Source organism: Micropterus dolomieu, linkage group LG01, assembly GCF_021292245.1.
Source record: "Micropterus dolomieu isolate WLL.071019.BEF.003 ecotype Adirondacks linkage group LG01, ASM2129224v1, whole genome shotgun sequence".
Taxonomy (NCBI): domain Eukaryota; kingdom Metazoa; phylum Chordata; class Actinopteri; order Centrarchiformes; family Centrarchidae; genus Micropterus; species Micropterus dolomieu.
Genome location: NC_060150.1, coordinates 3932595 through 3939985, shown reverse-complemented (window position 1 = coordinate 3939985; position 7391 = coordinate 3932595).

The window sequence follows — 7391 nt, the reverse complement described above, 5'->3', positions numbered from 1 at the left end:
AAAATAGATTTGACCAGCAACAATGGATGCAACTGCTTCAATGCGTCTCCATTTTGAAATTCATGACAGTGAAGGTGTAATGTCAAAATGATTGCATTGAGGAAACTCTAGTGAATGCTGCACTGCTTTTTTTGTTGTTGACATAATGCCAGGCAGCTGCGGTGTATCGGCTGCTATCTAAAGCTGTCCTGACCGCCATCTCCACATGGGCTGTTAGAGGCCTATTACTTTGTGTCATATCAGCCAGCGGCACCTGTGCAACATGAGAGAGCCAGATAATCTCACTGTGGATTACCTGTCAGCTCTGCATCACCAGGGGACAGCCAGTCCCTCTGCAAAAAGACAGACCTATCTACATTTAGTTTATTTTTTCTGTGTGAACCTCCGTTCCCCATTCTAGTCCACGTACAAGAGGTTATGAGTTGGTTTCCAGGCCATGGGATTTGAGCTGATTGAGTGTGGCTAAAAAATGAAAGAAAAGAGAAGTCAAACTGCTTCAAGGTGACGTGGGATTAGTGAAAACGGCTCTTCATACTTCTCCACCTTCCCTGATTTATCTGCAAATTATGTTCCCAGGCTAAGTCTCTGACAGGGGCCACGTAAAACAGACTGTGTCCTCGATAAAGTCCTTCCCCTCAACCACTTAGTAATGCCTAGTTAGAAATAGTAATTTCTTAGCAATTGTGAGGCTTGCATCTCTTCTGCTCTGAGATTATGGCTCCAGTTTAATTTTTCCCATAAAGTGTAGATATAAAACCAGTTTATATTATAATTTACATAAAAACTTGAAAAATAGCTGTGGCCTGAGCAGCCATTTCGTCTGCCTTTGACCCAGAGAGCACCAGTGACAGACTTGGAAGACGGTGAACGTTATGCTGCCTGCAACATCATACAGCATGATCGGTTTGGCAGTGCTAGCTAGCGGTCCCCTGACTGCTGTTAGGTAGCCTACCTGGATGAAATCCTCAGAGCCACTGTCGGAAGAATCAGAATCAGAAGGCGCTTTATTGCCAAGTAGTGTTTAACACATACAAGTAATTTGCTGTGGTGATAAGGTGCTAAACGTAGACAAACATACAGTTGACATAAATAAATCTAGAAACATATACACATGGAATAAACAAATGCAAGTTATGTAAGAATTAAAAAAAATAGAGAAAAATAATACTACTATTTGCAGAGAAAGAACAACGTGGCAGATATTTACATGTGCATTACTTCTGTTTGGGTTGTGCAGACATATTGCAACGGGAGAGGATATAGTGTACATAAATATTTAAATTGACAATATTAAAAATAACAATTAACAACAAATATGTGCATTGTGCCAGGTCTGTGCATGATAGGAAATTAAATTAAATAATATTTACATGTGCAGAGACATTTGTATTATCTGAAAGGGGGGAGTGTCAGTAGGGGACCCGGGCCTTGTTGAGGAAGCCCACTGCCATCGGAAAGAAACTGTTTTTGTGGCGAGAAGTTTTGGTCCTGATGGACCGCAGCCTCCTGCCAGAGGGGAGAGTCTGAAACAGTTTGTGTCCGGGGTGGGAGGGGTCAGCTGCAATCTTTCCTGCTCGCCTCAGAGTCCTGGAGGCGTGCAGGTCCAGAAGAGGAGGAAGATTGCAGCCAATCACCTTCTCTGCAGAGCGAATGATACGCTGCAGCCTGCCCCTGTCCCTGGCAGTGGCAGCAGCGTACCAGATGGTGATGGAGGAGGTGAGGATGGACTTAATGATGGCGGTGTAGAAGTGCACCATCATTGTCTCTGGCAGGCTGAACTTCTTCAGCTGCCGCAGGAAGTACATCCTCTGCTGGACCTTCTTGGTGAGGGAGGTGATGTTCAGCTCCCACTTTGACCTCAGGCGGGTGCAATGGGACCTGGGTTCCCCCTGGTGCAGGACGAGGCTCGGCCTCATGTTGCCAGAGTGTGTGGGCAGTTCCTGGATGATAAAAGCATTGATGCCATTGACTGACCTCCATGTTCCCCTGACCTGAATCGAATAGAGACCCTCCGGGACATTATGTAATGTGTACCGACTCTGTCTGTGGCTCTCAGCTCCAACCGCATTCTGACATTAAGAATATATATTAGGCTTTGGATACACACGCAATACTTATTCGTAGCATAGGATACATTCAGTGTCGGTTTATCTCTGCACATGAGATCTGTGAATTTTTTGAAAAATATAGAATCTCACCAGAGATTAAATATTTCTTAATGTCAGTTTTAAGTGAAAACGTGGGAGATAAATGATTCGTTCCACTTTGTAAATGGAATATTGCAGCTGGAGGAGCAGAGTTGGAGCAGAGCCTGAGGGTCCCGTCCCCCTCCATCAAACTATCTGGCTCAGTGGCTGAAGTTGTCCGTCCATTAGAACATCTCCTCATTTGTCATGGCTCGTTTCCCCAGCAATCAAACCCCATTAGCCGCCTAATGGGCCTCTGCATGATCTCAATGTACATACAGTACGACAGTATTGATAGAAAATGCTCCAACCACTGTTAGCTTTTTCTCAGAGATACAAAACAACAGTGGTGTTAGAAAAATACACCAACCACAGAGAACTTATCAGTATGTCCTCACCTTTAACATTAGCATAACAACGGCTTAGCTAACTTACTTTTCATGAGGTTTTATGATTAAGTTAGTAACCAAGAGCAGACAGGGGGAACGCAGCTGGAAGCAAAACCAATTCTTTAGTAAAATTAGTAATGGTTAAATACTAGCACAGTCTAGAGTTTTGAACGAGATCAAACATTTGACCCCTATTCTGCATTAGCCCAGCCTGAACCCAAAACATTTAAAAAGGGACTTACAAGATATAGATTATTAGAAAGAAAGGTCAAAATCTGTGCAGCAGAAGAGGCCGAGATATCCTGATTACTAGTACTTAGAAGTAGTAGAGTCAAGCTCCAAAAACTCTGGATCCTACATTTCCCATTATGCAACTTAATAGCATCTTTAATTAGACCTCCCCTGCTTCACATGCAGCCACATCCATTAGGGGTCAGATGGTGGAATGTGCCCAATCTTACAAATATCTCGGGACAATGATCGACTCAAAACTGAACCAGCGTTTGTTTTGTTTGAGGCAACTGTGCTATTTCCACATTGACAAAACCATGATGACTTTATATGTTTTCATGCTTTTGAACCAATTTTATATTTCTCTTTGGTGGCATGGTTTGGAAACCTGTCCCTAAAAGACAGAAACTCCCTAAACCAAAGTTGTCTTAGTAGGCTGATTGTTGAGTCCCAGCTCAACCCAGCGTCCCTGTACGCCGGTTCCAGCTGATAACTGCCTCGATTTTTCAATGACGACTTTAATGTCTTCTTCCTTCTAGACGAAGGTTTACAGTCCCAAAGGGAAGAATGCGGCATTAAAAGAGCTTTGTTCCAGCAGCCATCACACAGAAGAACGTGACGTTGCACAGATGTAGAAGCAACATTTATTTATTTATTTATTTTAATAGAACCTTGAGTACTTGTGATGACTTGTCCATTGCAACAAAAAAAATAGAAACCTGAACCTGCCTTGTAAATACCCAATTCTTTGAAACTCCACACCTCACACACCTGGGATTTCTGTTGTAAATTACAATTCTCCAAGACTAACGCTCATCATTATGATATTATTAGGGCTATTCACTGACACTTTTTCTTAAGCTTTTGACCATTTCCAATCCACTTCTTCGTCAGATACAGCTAGCTGAGGTGTGGACATGTGGGGAAGTACTGTGTGCGACCTTTGGTCATTAACAAGTCGTCTTAGGTAATACTTCCAACCGTTATTGTTTGTATGTTTCGTCTTTTTTACTGATAAATAAAAAGGCATTAATTAGCGAGTATTGAAATCAGTCTTTCTAATTCCTTTCATGAAGCTTCAGTGGTGTTTGTTGTGTGTTTATCATCAGTCTCGTATGTCTGCGTTGCCGGTGTAATATTTTGTCACCTGCTCGTAAACATGACAGCAGACACAAACAGTTCTGTTTTCAGTTGATTTTATGCAAACAATTATTCTCATGCTGAGCAGAAGATTCACTTGGCTGCACACACAATGCTGCACAGTTCCTGCACTAATGACACGACAAGATAATGTGAGTGCCTGGTGCTTTGCACGCTCATGATGTTTTACATGAAACCACATTACATAAAGTAACTACCTATAGTTATAGCAGAATAAATGCTAGTCATAGATAATATTAAAATTTTGGTTTGATATGATGAGGTGATGAAGAAAGAGCACTGACTTTTATATACTTGTACATACTACACAATCAGTCAATATACAACTTTTAAAGAGTTATGTGTTCAGTTTCCTTGTCTGTCACCACTTCCTGTTTTGTTTCAGTTACTTATCTTGTGTCTCGTTTCAGGTCTTTGTCTGCCGTCCCTCCATGTGTGATTACCCGTCCCCGCCCTAATGTGCTGCACCTGTGTCTCATTGTCTTCCCTCCCTTAGTTTATATAAACCCACCTTCCCTTGAGCTCTTTGCCAGATGTTTCCGTGACGGCGTTCCTGCCTTATTCCTTGTGTTATTCCTGCATAGTCAGTGAGTTTGACCGTAGCCTTGTGTTTTGGATACCTTTTCCTGAACTATTGTAGCATCCTGCAATAAAGTTATTGCTCATTTTATTGGAGTTGTGCTCTGTGAGTTCATTTCCTGAGAAAGCCTGACACCTATATTCATATCTTAATAATAAAAAGAGGATCAAAGAGATGTTCTAAACATTTTGAAAATCAGTGGATAGGAGTTGGAGCGTCGAGTGAGCTCAGTGGTCGAGGTGATGTAATCATCTCCCATAAATCATACAGCACAGGTCAATGGGACCCTCGACTCCGTTCAAGGCCTACATTTCCATTTTAATTTTCTGCTCAGTGGAGTTGATGTATGCAGGGACACAGTGAGTAACCAGGCTCTTCACTCCCTTCCATTCATTATTAAATGACGATGACCTTTCTTTTGGAAAACTACATGAGGAGACAGGAAAGTATGCGTACACTCAGTGACACCAGACATTTCCCATCCAATGAAGAGACATGCCAAATGTCATGTAGGGTGAGATTTAAAATTCATTTCTTCAAGGTTTACTCATTGTGTTTTGGAAATCACTTGTGTGTTTACCTGCCCAAAGTCTTTGCTTACCTCTAAATGAAGACGTAAAGGACCATTACCAGTGGTTTTGCTTGTTAAACTGGATCACCACAATGCATTGGTTGTGTGTTAGTGCAGAGGAGCATAATAAAAAAACAGATACTCAGCAGTAAATTGGGATTTTCATCTGTGTGTCATCTTTGATAGGTGTGGAGTTGTGCGACTGTAAATTTCACATCAACAAAATGCAAGCTTGTGCCAAGGACATTGCTTTATATGTTCTGTTGTGAGGTTCTTGAGGCATGGCAAAGTAGGGAGAACAGATATGAAAGTAACACAAAGTGAGCATGTACAGCACGTAACACAGGAGTTATTGATGGGACGCTAGTAACAGATGTTTCTTCATTTTCTCTACAGCAACAACAAGTGTTTCTACTCTTATCAAACCACTGCACCTACAGTTTCCCAGACCAAGCATGACGAATGTCTTGTGTGTGAGAGGGAGACTTTCAGCTCATCCTTGCTTGGGAAAGTGTGGGTGCAATGAGTCTTTGGTCTGCACTGTTACCATGAAGCATGTACGAAGGCCACAGACCACTATAACTGTGACAGTGAATTAAAAAAGAGAATTAATGTTAGTAATACAGAAAATGGAAGGTGTTATTTTTACACTGTTATACTGTAAGAATGTTCAGGTTTATACTATTGTTGTCACAGTTTGCTTCTCAGTCCCTCTCTTCAACCACGGTGTTTCATCCCCGGGCCTCTGTATTGCTCTCTGGGAGCACTGGGTAATAGAAAAGCCAGTGGCCGAACTTAGAAGGGTGTTGTGGGCTACTCGACCCAGAGAAGTTGTTTGGACCAGGAGGATGGGTTTCAGGAGGCGAGGCAGCGCAGGGCTTTCTCCATATCTTGGTTCATACATTCTGCTTGACAATCGTTTGAGGGTGGAATCCTGATAACAAACTCACCAAATGCTTCTTCCGCCACCAAAGACCGATTTAAGAATAAAAAGGGAGGTGAGTGCAGTGAGGTGGGCTTCCACAGAGCTGTACTTCATGATGAACCTGTTGGCAAACCCCAGGAAACGTTGACACCCCTTACATGTCAAGGGAGTGAGCCACTTCATGACTGTCCTGGTTCCTGGGAGTCCATCTGGATACTGATGATGAAACCCAGCAACGACATCTCTTCTTCTCCTGGAGCCTCTGGAGCACTTTCCACATGTGTCGCACATGCTCCTGTTTGGATTTTGAGAAGATGAGGATATCATCCAAAAACGCATCATTAACTACACCAGGGGAATTGGTGAGTCCAAACAGCCTGACCAAGTACTCATAGTGACCACAGTGGGGGTGTTGAAAGCTGATGCGTGCTAGATGGTAGGCCTACGCATTTCTGAGGACGACTTTATACACAGCAGTAAACACACCTTTGTTTTAAGTACACATACAAATAAAATTCAGATTGTCCCTCTAAAACTTCATTGTGAATACATCTCACATTTATATGGTGAAACAAACACTGATGTGGCCAATAACATGACTCAGATAAGACAAAATATCAGCTGACAATTTGCATTTAAATGTGTATGTTTGACCGTTCCACTCAGTACGGTTGTCCACCAGTGGGTCCGAATGTCACCAGGGAGCTGAAGTTCAAGATAAAGAAGTGTGTAATCTCAGTGACGTTAGAATATTAGACATCCATGACTAATGCTATTGCAATATTTACCACTGTGTATTTGCTGTACCATGCCACAGTCTGTTCGAGCTGATATGTGTGTTTGTGACCTGATATGGGACAGACATGAAATTGCAAACCAGACACCTTTTTCACATTTTGCTGCCTTCTACGCCCATTAAAAGAGAGTACGTGTCTGAGTATTCTTTTGAAATAATCATATTTAATACATGATTCACCTCTGGCTCCCCCTGTCTAGGTGATCTGAACGGATTTTGCATTCATTTACACATTGATGAGGAAAAGTTAATGACATATCTGTAGTGGCTCGAGGTTGAGTGAGTGTTAATATAAACATGACAGCAAGCGTACTGACATACAAATGTGTGCTAATGAATGCATCACTCAGTGTAATAACTGACTTAATTAGCATGTTTAGTTTAACAAAACATGTGGTCAGAGTCAAGGCTTTTGTTTTAAATACGGCTGAGGTTGTTGGACGTCATCAGATATTTTTTTCCAAATCTGCATGTTTTCCTGCAGCCTCGAGAAGATACTGCACCTAAACTGTGCTATTTATTTATTTTCTTTCAAGTGCAGTTGCTTTTTTA